Genomic DNA, 14,957 nt, shown 5'->3' on the forward strand with positions numbered 1-14,957 from the left:
TAATTTGTTTTAATAAGGATATAAATAGGCAACTGAAAAAAAACTAATTCTCTGACACAATAAATTTGTCTTGTTATGATGCAATGCTTCACCCATGTTATATAAGATAACTTGACAATTTCCTGCCTTTTATGGCACAGCTCTTTGATGCTATTAAAGAAATTTTGTAAAACAAGGTTTCTCTTCTAATAACAGAACTGTCCATATTTTGTGACACAATACACTACCTGACAAACGTCTTGTCGTCAATCCCAGTTGTAAGAGTAACAAATAACAACTTGACTTCTGGTTGATCATTTGGAAAAGTGGCAGAAGGGAGATTTTTCAAATGAATCATCTGTTGAACTGCATCCAAATCATCACAAATACTGCAGAAGACCTACTGAAACCCACACGGACCCAAGATTCTCATAGAAATCAGTCAAGTTTGATGAAGGAAAATTCATGGTTTGGGGTTACATTCATTATGGCCTTATTTTATTTTGGTAAAATAAGCGAAATCTAGAGTCCTTTGCCTTTCATATAAGCCACTTCTGATACCAAATTATCAACTAGAAGTAAAGTTATTATTTGTTGTTCCTAAAACTTGGAAAGGCGACAAGACTTTTGTCAGGTAGCATATTTTTCTGCTTTTGTTCAGATATTCATATAACAGACTATTCTGAAGGCAATAAAAGTTTATTGAAAATAGTCAAAAAAATTACACCGGTTTATTCGTACACTACAGAAATGACCTTATTACTTTATATAACCCACCCAGACCTTCTGAACAGGACCACCTCAAATCTGTGTCATGGAAAATGACAGAATGGGTGGAGATCAAAATCAAGCACCTGCTAAAAACCATGAGCTGTGCAACCTAAAAAGAGCAAGACTTTCCAAATGAGAAAACAATTAGCTCATATCCATAATTCATAGCTCTAACCACACTCCCAGAGGTGTCTGAATTGCACACCATATGCTGCTTCGTGTCTGTGGGGCAGAGGTGCCAGGAAAGCCCCTGGTCTTGTGTGTCCGTGGAGGCCGGAGTGTGGTGAGGAAATTTGAGCAAGCCATTATGACCCATAAAAGATTCATGACTTTGAATCTTGACTCTTTTTTTTCTCCACTGCATGTCTGTCATTTTTCCATCATCTTGCCTTGTGATCAGTGACAAACTCTGACCAAGAACGTGTTTGACTGAAGACTTTCATAAACGATAATTGAGTTCTCTAGATTTGCTTCTTCTGGGATCCATTTTCGTATCTCGAGTCTCAACTAGCCTGAGTAATTGTGTTCATTAAAAAAGGCACATGAAAACATCTCACGCATTTGCTGCTTGGATATGAAATAAAAACGTGATATTGTTAACCCAGCCTGAATTAGGCTATCGGATCAAAAGGAAAAAGAAGAAATGAGTCAAAATTTTCTCATTCATCTTCGACTGTTACACATTTTGGAATAATTTGCATGTACGGGGAGGGCAGATGAAATCATTTTATTTGACAGGGTAACTACTTTTATGAGGCCACATATAAATGTAAACTGTTTTTGTGAGCCGTAAATCTCTATGCATGCAGCCTGAATGACATTTACAGGAATTTTCTAGCAGCTGATAAGCAGGCGTCTGCTGTTACTTTAATCTTTAAGTGTAATAGAATGTGATATTACCAGGATTCAAGATATCTGTTTTGCAAGATAATTGGTCCTTAATGTAATACAGCACGAACATGATGTTGAAATCCATTTCCTCTCCTTAATTGGCTTTTATAAAGCAATTGTGTAAATATTGAGGGTACTTCCATGTAAACTTGTGCTTACTTGAGATTCTCTTGTGCTTAAAAGCTTGGTTTTACAAGTCTTTCCAAATACCATCTCAAGTATCCTTTAAAATAAACCCCCAAATGCACACGGGCATCGGCTAAAGTAATCATTGGAGTACTTCAAAATGTTATCTGCCCATGCTTTGGTATTAATGAAGTTCGCTTGGTTGGACTTGATGGTTTTGCATTGGGAAATTCAATGCATTTTAAATAGACGCCTGCATGCGGGATTTACATAAGGTAATTGCACAAAGCTGGGAATACTATGTCTGCGATAGTGCCATTCCCCCTCCTCGCGCACTAATACAATCAACCCCATTAAGTAGGCCGTAAATATGGGGCTGCTGTATCATACGAGGCTGACAGATAATGGACCGTTCTGCATGTCCATTTACTCATCCTGGGTGAAGCCTGATTGGTTTATCCGTACTCCATCATCTGACCCAGCATTAAGAGCTTGTAAATTTCGCAGCTGAGAACACCTGAAGAACCCTGGCCAGAGGTTTATAGAGTAGCTCCTGCTGGAGAGTGAGTGTGTGTGTGCCAATATATGCATTTCAGGGACCATTATATGAAATGGGAGCTTCTTTCAGAGTGCCTCATAAGAATCTCCTTTTTTTCGCCAACCCAAAAATGTTCTATCAGACATATCATTCTGTCAGTGTCCACATATGCACTGTGCACTCCCCTAGGTAAAGGATTTTTTTTTAAATATGTAAGCACTGCTACATTTGAAGCAATTAAATTTGACATTAGAGGGTTTGAAAATTACACAGTGCTTTTAGAAAAGTTAACACTGATATTTCTGCAAAATATCTACATTTCAGCAAGCAACTGTTTAATAAACAAAATATTTTATGGAACAGCTGCTGTAAGAGAGGGAAAGAGTGGGGAAGGGGTGAAAGGGTTGATGCACAACTATTACAAAGTCTTTTAAATAAATGTCAAATAAAATTGAAAGACAAAAGGAAACAGAATGCTAGCTTTTATTCCTGTATTGTTTGTTCATATTTGTGCTATTTTTAAACACAGTAACAGTGCTGTATATTTTGCTGACTTTATACTTTATGGATGTATTCTGTATCGCTATGCTAATGACATCATACACCCTCAATTTCAGGGGTTATTTTAAATAAAATACCAAAGTGGGTACGTTAGATGCAGGGTTCAAGATATAGGCAGAGAAGGGAATTAGAAAGATAGCAGATTTATATGTTAACAATATTCTAATGTCATTTGAGGAAATTGTTAGTACATACAATATTCCTGCAAAACATTTCTTTAAATATTTATATTCAGTTATTCATTCATTCATTTATTTTCAACCACTTTTTTCGGGCCCAGGTCATGGGGGCAGCAGTCTAAGGAGAGAACCCCTTCTTCTCTCTTCCCAGGCCCTTCTTCCAGTTCCTCTGGGAGGATCCCGAGGCGTTCCCAAGCCAGCCAAGAGACATAGTCCCTCCAGTGTGTCCTGGGTCTTGCCTGAGGTCTTCTCCTGGTGGGACATGCCTGGAACACCTCCCTAGGTAGGCGTCCAGGAGGCATCCGAAACAGATGCCCAAGCCACCTCAGCTGACTTCTCTCGATGTAGAGCAGCAGCGGCTCTACTCCGAGCTCCTCTCTGGTGACAGAGCTCCTCACCCTATCTTTAAGGGTGCGTCCTGCCACCCTGCGAAGGAAACACATTTCGGCCGCTTGTATCCAAGATCTTGTCCTTTTGGTCATGACTTATAGCTCATGACCATAGGTGAGAGTAACTGAAGAGTAGGAAAGGAAGAGTAGTAGATTGCCCGGTAAATCGAGAGCTTTGCCTTTCGGCTCAGCTCCTTCTTTACCACAACGGACTGGTACATCGACCGCATTACTGCTGCCGCTGCACCAATCCGCCCGTCAATCTCATGTTCCATCTTTCCCTCACTTGTGAAAAAAAGCCCAAGATACTTGAACTCCTCCACCTGGGGTGAGGACAATCCCCCAACCTGGAGATGGCAAACCACCTTGTTCCCGTGGAGCACTATGGCCTCAGACTTGGAGATGCTGATTCTCATCCCATCCACGTCACACTCGGCAGCAAACCACTCAGTGCATGTGAAGGTCCATGTTCGATGAAGCCAACAGAACAACATCTTCTGCGAATAACAGAGATGAGGTAATGTGGTCCCCGAACCGGACCCCCTCCTGCCCAAGGCTACGCATTGAAATTTTGTCCATAAAAATTATCAACAGAATTGGTGACAGTAATTGGTAACAGAGATTGGTAAGTATTGACAAATAAGAGATTTTATCCTCAAATTAAAGAGTACTTCTCTGGATATGCCATCAATGTCTATTTTGGAAAAAGTAATAACAAAAGATTGTTTTAGTGAAGGTTTATTTTCTGCATTATACAAGATTCTGGTGTAAGGATCAAAGGAATCTTCAAATTGTAAATTGGAAGCTTGGAGATTAGATCTTTAGGAGAATATCTCTATAGAGGACTGGATGAAGACATGCGAGGAAGCTCAATCACTAACAATGAACACTCATCTGAAACTGTTACAATATAAGTGGTTGTTGAGGATTTACATAACTCCTATAACTCCTATATTTATTGCATAAATATAATGAAAATATTCCAGATACTTACTTGAGATGTAGGGACCCTAAAGCAACACTATATGGGAATGTAAAGGAATACAGAACTTCTGGAAAGGTGTGAAAGCAATGATAGAAAAGATTCTTGAGGTTAATATATCAATGTCTCCTTTATTTATTTTTTTATTTCATTTATAGCCCAAGGAGATCAAGTTGAAAATTGAAAAAGACTGAGCATTTCTTTATGAATATATGTATTCTGCAAGGGAAATCATCCAACATGATTTCTGCACAAGTACTTTATGTACGATCAAAAAATTACGCTTGCTGTTTGTTCAAACTACTTTTTTTTATGAACTAAAACAACACAATTCTTCAGTTTTGGGGTGGACAATTTAAATGTTTTATGTTCAATCTAATTGAATTTGTAAAAACTAATAAGTTAACTTAATTCCTTCATGTTGTCCCGAAACAAATTGATTGTGGAACAAAGCAATTTTACTGAACACCACAACTCCCATGATTCCACACTCAGGTACAGCGTTTGTTATGAACAAGTTGTAATATTTGAAGCTACGCTTTATAATTAATATAACAAGAGTGCAAAGGATGCAAACAAACCTCTGTAAACCATGTCTTAACCCAAATACATAGTAATGCATAAGCTTGTTTGAAGTGTTGTCATGTGCGTTATGGCCATGGCGCGAGCCGTCAGTTTGACCACGTGAGGCGGACTGTCGCTTTTAAACTAAACTAAGTATGAATGTTTGTCATTTGGTTAAATTCTTGTATTAAAATTATCCTACACATGTACTGTTGATTAAGACGTTGATAGAGCTTGAAATTATCCTTTAACATTCAGAAATTCACTGTCCGAAATATATACAGGTGTTTGTGTTCTAATAATGCGACTACTCGTTGCGTTTCAGTGTATATTTTCGATCGATTTCTTTCCGGATGGACAATCACACGCAGCAGAGCAGCAAGACGACAACCTTCGTTAGTACAAGTAAGTAAATATATTTACTAAAATTATTTATAACCTATTGTGTCACGTTGGGCAGACTAGTTCTTAAAACAGCGTTTTTCATCATAAACAAACAGCCTACACTTTTAACATATAATAAGATTTTAAAATTAAAGAACCGTATGTCTGGATGGATTTGTTGGATGGATGATTGCAAATATTATGTGCACTTGTAGTGTTGCTGAATTATGGCCACTTTGTGCATTTCCATTAAAGTATAAGTCGCCTAGCCTTTGCGATCTGTATTCTAAGATAAAAGGCACAGAAATTAGACTTGGATGATAATAAATCGAGTACTGTGAAAGGTAGTGTAACCTTGAGTGCAACGAATAGACTAACTACTCTTATCTATTTGATATCATTCAGGAACACAGGTGCTCGACATGGGCACTAAAAAGATTAATTTAAAAAATGGTGCTTTTAAGAAATGCCATGGAAAGTAGCTCTGCCTGTGGGCCACGTTGGACTGATTATTTTTTACATTGACTATGGGTGTACACTCACCGGCCACTTTATTAGGTACACCTGTCTAACTGCTCATTAACGCAACTTTCTAATTAGGCAATCACATGGCAGCAATTAAATGCATTTATGCATGTAGACATGGTCAAGACGATCTGCTGCAGTTCAAACTGAGCATCAGAATGGGGAAGAAAGGTGATTTAAGTGACTTTGAACATGGCATGGTTGTTGGTGTCTGATGGGCTGATCTGAGTATTTCAGAAAAAAAAGAGAAAATTTCATAAAAAAAAAAAAAAAGAAAATATCCAGTGAGCAGCAGTTCTGTGGGCGCAAAAGCCTTGTTGATGCCAGAGGTCAGAGGAGAATGGCCAGGCTGGTTCGATCTGATAGAACGGCAACAGTAACTTAAATAACCACTTGTTACAACTGAGGTATTCAGAAGAGCATCTGTGAACGCTCAACACGTCTAACCTTGAGGCGGATGGGCTACAGCAGCAGAAGACCACACCGAGTGCCACTCCTGTCAGCTAACAACAGGAAACTAAGACTACAATTCACACAGGCTTACCAAAATTGGACAACAGATAATTGAAAAAACGTTGCCTGGTCTGATGAGTCTCGATTTCTGCTGCGACATTCGGATGGTAGGGTCAGAATTTGGCGTCTACAACATGAAAGCATGGATCCATCCTGCCTTGTATCAACGGTTCAGGCTGGTGGCGGTGGTGTAATGGTGCGGGGTACATTATCTTGGCACACTTTGGGACCATTAGTAACAATTGAGCATCATGTCAACGCCACAGCCTGCCTGAGTATTGTTGCTGACCATGTCCATCCTTTATTGACCACAGTGTACCCATCTTTTGTTGGCTACTTCCAGCAGGATAATGCACCATAAAGTGTCATAAGTGTCATAAAGCACGAATCATATCAGACTAGATTCTTAAATATGACAATGAGTTCACTGTACTCAAATGGCCTCCACAGTCACCTGAGCTCAATCCAATAAACCACCTTTGGGATGTGGTGGAACACGAGATTTGCATCATGGATGTGCAGCTAACAAATCTGCAGCAACTGCCTGATGCCATCATGTCAACATGGACCAAAATCTCTGAGGAATATTTCCAGTACCTTGTTGAATCTATGCCACTAAGGATTACGGTACTTCTAAAGGCAAAAGGGGGTCCAACCCGGTAAAAGTAAGGTGTACCTAATAAAGTGGCCAGTGAGTGTAAACTTGACTATTAAATCATTGGTTGTAAAAATGAAAGAGTCCTTCATGTGTTCATCCACTCTGATAAAATGTCCTGTGCCTTAAATTACATTGTTTTTTGTTTAGTTTTTTTACACATACTGTACAAATGGATGGTTCATGAGGGACACAAATGACAGGCATTTTGGAAAATGACCCACATGCGTGTCAGCTTTTAATAGGACAGTTATGTCTTAGAAGAAAAATATAGAAAGGAAAGTTTAATGAGCAGAAAAGCGCACTACAGCTTTAAAATTTCATACATCAGCTTTAACGCGTCCTGAGTATAGACAGCCTAGTGAAACCCTTTAAGCCAGGCATCTTGTGAACGAGACTGACAGTAATTTAGAAGCAGTGCCCCTCTTCACTAGTCTCTAGTGATTTGGTCTCTCTCTACCCGTTAATTAGTTTGTCTCCAACTGCTGATTTAGCCTTGGTGTCCTTGCAGGAAACCGTGTGGTGGGTCTCTTTTACAGGCTGATTAATCCTGTTCGGGCCCGTAGAGTGGTGTTAGACCCCGTCAGCAGCTTATTAGCATGAGTGCCTACTAGCAGAGCCCTGCTTCTGCTAAGGCTTAATAATATGTGTTTCTTCAGCTAACATCCTTATTAGTGCTACTAAGTGACGATCACACATATAAATAGTACTGTGTGCTTTTTAATTAAGGACTATGAAATCATAGGCTTGATGAGCGAGCGGGTGATAAACGAGGGGTGTTCTTGTTCGGTGTTATGACTGCTGCTCCCGCGCGTTTGCCTCACACACACTAACAACACACACACACTCAATGTCTTCACACCTTGATTTATGATCTGAGGTGCAGCAGCCACTTTACAGTGCTGTTTTGCTGAGAAGATAACACGGCAGCTCTAGAGATACAGGCGTGTAATGTTAAACATCAATTAGGTTGTTGCAGATTCATGCATGCTGCATTTGCCTTTGGAATTTTCGTCCTTTAGGGTCGTAACTAGCATTGACATTGAAGTAGACGGGACTATTTTCAGTCCTTCATCTTGTTTAGTTGAAACATGTTTCTTTTTTTATTCTTTTTCTCAAATAAATAATTACATTTTAAAATGTCGAATTCTGATTTTAGGACTACTACTAACTACTAGGTTTTTGTTCAACTGCTTGTTTATGCAAATATTTGATCAGCCAGCCATCACATATTTGTAACATAGTGCAATTATGCATGTTGTAATGATAAAGGCAATCTAATGAAGTTCAAACTTGGCAACATAATGGGGATTAAAGTGGATATAAGCGACTAAATATGAGTTGGTTGTTTGTGGCAAAAGGGCTGGTGTGAATATTGTAGAAACTGCTAATCTAGTGGCATTTTCATGCACAATCATCTCTAGGATTTAGGGTTTTGTCAGAGGAGAATGCACACACTGAAATAAGTTGATAGAAATGTAAGAGTAAAATAAAAAACCCATACAAAAGAGCATCTTTTAACAGGAAACACAACAAACTATAAAGCAGATGAGCTACAGCAGCAGCAGAAGAACACACCGGTGACTCTCCTGTCTGTTGAAAACAGCAAAATGAGGATACAGTACACGCAAGGTCACCAGAAACGGACAATAAAAAACTGAGAAAAGGTTTTCTGATCTGAAATCTTGACTTCTGCTTCGAGACAAGGATAGTAGGGTCAGATTTAGGCATAGTCAACATGAAGCATAGATTCAACATACTTTGAATCAATGTTTTCTTGGCCGACATTTGCCCCCCTTAGTTCCAGCTGCGCATCATTTTATCATCGCAGTGTATTTTAGTATTATTGCTGACCATATCTATTATTTAGGGGTGTCACAGTGGCGCGGTGGGTAGAACGATTGCCTCACTCCAAGAAGGTCGCTGGTTCGAGCCCCAGCTGGGTCACTTGGCATTTCTATGTGAAGTTTGCATGTTCTCCCCAGGTTTCCTCCGGGTGCTCCGGTTTCCCCCACTGTCAAAAGACATGCACTATAGGTGAATTGAATAAGCCAAATTGGCCGTAGTGTATGTGTATGAATGCAAGAGTGTATGGGTGTTCCCAGTGTTGGGTTGCGGCTGGAAGGGCATCCGCTGCATAAACATATGCTGGATAAGTTGTCAGTTCATTCCGCTGTGGCAACCACTGATGAATAAAGGGACTAAGCTGAAAGAAAATGAATGAATGAATTTATCAATTATGACCACAGTGAACCCATCTTGTGATGCTTCCTCCATCAGGACTAAAATATTCTGGTTTCTTGAACATGATAGTAAGTTTACTACACTGTAATGACCTGCACAGTCACCAGATATTAACCCAGTAGAGCAACTCTGGGGTGGGTTGAAATGGGAGATTCACATGATTAATGTGCAAATGACAAATGTCAATATGGACTAAATCAATCAAATTCACTCCCCCTGTGGCTCCAAACCTTTATGAGTTTGTTTTCAGTTAAACACAGAATATATTTCTAAGAAGGTTAGAAATGGGTAACCATTGACTTTTACAGTAGGAAAAACAAATATTGTTGATGTCAATGGTTGCTAATTTACAAATAACTTCTTTTGTGTTCAGCAGAAATAAGAAACTCTAAGAGGTCTGTGACAAGTGAAGGGTGAGTAAATGATGACAGAATTAAACATTTTCAGTGAACTATCCCTTTAAATAGCTGTTTTATAATAAATTATTAGAAATTGTGAGATTAAAAGTGAAAACTGATTTATTTTGATTTCAATGAAGAAACTCAAAGAGAAGAGATTAAATGGGCCTGTTTGTCACACAAAGCTCTCATTTGACTTAAGAAATGCTCATCCCCTGATTCATCATTAAACAGTTTATGCCAAATTTTTAATTTACTCAATGTTTGCTCACTCACAAGTGGTCACAAACCATTTCATGCAGAGTTTCTGTATTCTGTTGAACACTAAAGAGGATATTTTGATAAAAGCTGAAAACCTGTAACCATTGACATCCACAGTAGAAAAAAAAACAAATACTATTGATGTCAATGGTTACTAGTTTACAAGAAACTTGTTTTGTGTTAACAGAAATAAGAAACTCAAAGAGGTTTGTGACAAGTGAATGCTGAGTAAGGGATGACAGAATGAACTTTTTGAGTGAGCTATCCCTTTAAATAGCTGTTTTATTAAAAGTTTTTTGAATTTGTGAGATAAAAATTGAACATTTATTTAATAGATTTTTATTTCAATGATGAAACTGACTTATTCACATCACAGCTCACTCAATGAGAAGAGATTAAATAGACCTGTTTGTTACATAAAGCTCTCGTTTGACTTCAGAACATATGTAATATGCTGTAGCACAAATCGAATGAAACCCTTACATGATTTGTTTAACTTCTTGGAAAAAATGTATAAAAAATTCAAGTTTTTGTGTTCTACTAAAGAAAATAAGAATCAAAAACAATGAAAAAACAAGGTTTAAAAATGAACCCATTGTACCTTCTCTTACTAATTAAACATAGCTCATGCTCATTCCTTGTACACGATTAACCAGATTTTTTTTATTAAACAGTTCACCCAAAAAAATTTATTTACTTACTATGTTTTCACCCTCAAGTGATTCCAAACTTTTATGAGCTTCTGTATTCTATTGAACACTAAGGAATATATTTAGAAAAAAGCTGAAGACTTGTAACCTTCCACATAAAGAAAAAAATACTATGGAAGTGAATGGTTACAGGTTCCCAGCACTCTTCAGAATATATTTTTTTGTATTCAGCAGAAGAAAGAAAGTCAAACAGGTTTGTAACAAGTAAAGGGTGAGTAAATGATATCAGAATGTTCAGTTTGGGTGAACTACCCCCATAAGCTTATATCAGACAAGCACCACATTCACCAATGAATCCCGATGTAATGTTATAACATGAACACTAGGGTGTAACGAAGCTCATGTTTTTAGCTCTTGCACAGTCTTAATTCTTGCTGTCAGCTTATTTCTTTTTATTGCACATTATCCTTCTCCCAGAATCCACCTACACGTTCTCCTCTGCTCCTCTCCTCCAAAGCAGAGCTGGCAAGGCTTGCCGATGCAAAATAAATCCATTTTGATGTTCCTTACAGCTCTCTTCTTCTTCTCTTCTCAAGTATGCCTCACAATTCAGTTATGTTTAGAGGAGCTCTGGTGATTCATGCAGTCGAAGATATTCAGCATGCCCTATTTCTACCTCTCCCTCCTCCTGCCGCCGCTGGTCTAATGAAGTTAGTGTGTATGCAGCGGAGAGAAGTAGATTAGAGCTGAGGTGATGAGGCAGAAGGAGAGCCGCAGTCCTCCTGTACTCAGACCTGGGGTCGGCCCGGATCAATTCCCTCTGCTCCTGAGGTGGAGATCTAATTGATTTTTGTACCCTGAGCCATCTGGCTTGGAGTAAGCATGTGTGTGTGTGTGTGTGTGTGTATGTGTGAGGAAGGGAGACAACAGATCACCTCTTGAATTTGGTTTTGAGCTCGGATTTGTTCTTTAAAAGCACTGACTGCACGCTGCTCTTTCTGTGGGGATCTAATTAAATCATTATGTGCTAGAGCATGTTTTTGACATCATCACCAGAGGTCATTTGTGTTGTTGAGGACTGACGACATCATCTGTGTCTTTATTCCACCTGAGAATACGTTCACCTAACGCATCGAGCAGTGCGTCATGCTGTTTTTCATTTGGAAGTGGATTTGTCAGTGACTAATAAAGATGAGCTAAAGATGAAGATGTTTTTCAAATTTGGGTCAAAATGAATGTGTGTTGAAATTTTCTGGAATTTAAAATGTAGCTTGAAACGAAAGGAATTAAAACAATTATTTTAATTATAATATATTAATAATAATAATAATAATAATAATAAAAATATATAATGGCGAGGCAGTGGCGCAGTAAGTAGTGCTGTCGCTGGTTCGAGCCTCGGCTGGGTCAGTTGGCGTTTTTGTGTGGAGTTTGCATGTTCTCCCTGCCTTCGCGTGGGTTTCCTCCGTGTGCTCCAGTTTCCTCACGTGTGCTCCAGTTTCCCCCACAAGTCCAAAGACATGCGGTACAGGTGAATTGGGAAGGTTAAATTATCCATAGTGTATGAGTGTGAGCGAGTGTGTATGGATGTTTCCCAGAGATGGGTTGCGGCTGGAAGGGCATCCGCTGCGTAAAACATGTGCTGGATAAGTTGGCGGTTCATTCCGCTGTGGCGACCCCGGATTAATAAAGGGACTAAGCCGAAAAGAAAATGAATGAAGGAATAAAATATAATAAATAAAGACGTGAGTCATAAATAGGGGAGAGTGGGGACAGTTGCAACACTTTTTGCATTTTCTTCGGTTCCTCAAAGACAGTTTTTTGTGGAAAACCCAAAGTTTTAATTTAATAAACCTTCATCTATTGGACACTCACTCACATTGCTATAATATGTGTACATATAATAATATATGCAGGATTTAAACTTGAACAGACAAAGTCAAATGTTGCAACTGATCCTGAGCAGGGCGACAGTTGCAACATTCATTAAAATGTAATAATAATTATAAAAAAATTATTTATTTATTTATTTTTGGTACACAGACTAAATGTAAATTGGTTAAATTGGTAAATGTGACAATTAAAAGAACAAGCAACAACCAATTATCAGGTCTAAAAAAACTGAACAATTTTTTTTTACTACAAATTTACACTGAACCTTGAACTAATTCTTTAAAATTTGAAATGATTTAATTAATCAAAGAATTCATTTTTTTAAATTAAATTACATTGAAACTGTGATAAAATTAAAATGTACATTGTTAATATGGCAAGCTCTTATATGAAAATCCCTTCAACTGCCCCACCAAGGAAAAAAGGCATTTCTTAACTCACGATAGTTAACACACTCAATGCATTTTTTTCAACACGTCCCATAATTTCTAAAATGTCAATCTTCACCAAATGGTTAATATGTTGGTTTATGGTAAAAGTATCCAAATTAATACATATACTATGAAAAATCTGAAAATATTATTTAAAAACTTAATCAAAATAAAACATTTTGAATACTAAATCATCTTTATTTTTTGAAGTATGCCAAAAATTATATTTCAGATTCTCATTTAACATGTTTCTTTTTTTTTTTACAATAAAACTAAAATGAAGTGTAGTGCAACAGGATTATATTTGTTTGATTATTTTTGAAAACCAACAATGCTGTGTGTAAACCATTATTTAAATAGTCATACTTTAAATGACTTAAACAGTCATTATTTAAAACAGTCAATATATGGTCAACCATTTGGTTGTTGGGACAGTTGTAGCATGTTGCAACTGTCCCAACTCTGAGATACAGTAGCTTTAACTCTTGATAGCTATACCTATTTAAAGCTAAGAAAACAGTCATTTAAATTATATGAATGAATAATGTTTCACAAACTATTATAGACAATACAAGAAATTTTCTGACCATTAAAAAAATATATTTTTCTTTTACCTCTAATAAGTTTTAGTGAAGGAATGGTCACATATGGCTGATTTCTCTCAGATTGCAGGAGGGTCTAACTGAGAATACAGTATGTAGTATGAATATCATTACTCTAGCTCATTCCTGAATGGAGGAATAACTCTTGTTGCAACTGCCCCATGTTGCAACCATCCCCAATCTCCCTTAATTTGAATAAAATGTGCCATGGCCAAAAATGTTTAAATATTCGTAATATTTTATTGTTTGTCGTGGTTTTTGAATAATCCATAAAAATATTAACATACTTTTAGCACATCTTTTTCAGGCATTTCCATCTTTGTTTAATCATATTTATAATATGAAGAAATGTATTCATTTTTATGTATTACTTGAGTGGACAAAATTAGTTTACATTTGTATATTTTTATTAGGCACAGGCTGTTATAAAATTTTGATGGTACCTAGGATAACAATATCAAGGTTTCATAATATCACGGTATTGTGTTTACTGCTGTGAAATATGTCTAGGTATAAAAAACACAATATATTTTATTTTAGTAAACATTCAACCTATTGTAGAGCAGTAAACATGTCAGGCTAAATAATTAAAATTATTAACTTCTGCTGTCTTCATTAGTTACAAAAGCACAGATTTTAAAAAGAACTCAAGAACTTGAAAATACATTTTTGGATGTCTTTCTTTTGTTTGGATCTAAATAAGCCACTGCACTGTTCATTCCATATATGCTTGGCTGTAGATGCAAGTCTTTAACAAAACGTAAAAAACAAAACGAAACCCCATACATATTAGGGCTGCACGGTATCGAAAAAAAATTGACATTGCAATACTGTGATATATATTGTGATATCAATTCAGTTTGACCAGATGGCTTAAATAGCTTGATTTGGAAGATAATTTATTAATATGTATTGGTTAGGATGGGATTGAATCATGTATAAAATATAATAAGTGCATATAAATGCAATATAGCAAAGACAAAAGTGAAATAAAGTGTGCTTTATGTGTTTCTGGGCAGTCTAACAGTATTCAGGTACACTAATTGAATAATCACATGTAAAATAACATTGTTTCATAGTAGCGATAATTCAATAAAGTCTTTATAATAGTAACAATTGGTAAAATTTCTTCTGATATAGTATAGTCCCGACATGTAAACTTTACATTGCACATACTGTAATGCGATGTGACTATCGTGAATGTGCACATTGCGATGTTGAAATGATATATTGTGCAGCCCTAATACAAATACCAGAGCAACGGTAGACCTGTATCGGTTTTAAAACTGTTACTTTTCCAAACCATAGTAAACTTTGAGACCGTTTAGTGCCCCATGCCTAATTAAAATATGTACATATATGTGTAGATATACTTTTTAACTGCAGTCATATAAATAGATTCAGGCATTTTCAACTTTTAT

This window comes from Danio aesculapii, chromosome 12, assembly GCF_903798145.1.
Source record: "Danio aesculapii chromosome 12, fDanAes4.1, whole genome shotgun sequence".
Classification (NCBI taxonomy): domain Eukaryota; kingdom Metazoa; phylum Chordata; class Actinopteri; order Cypriniformes; family Danionidae; genus Danio; species Danio aesculapii.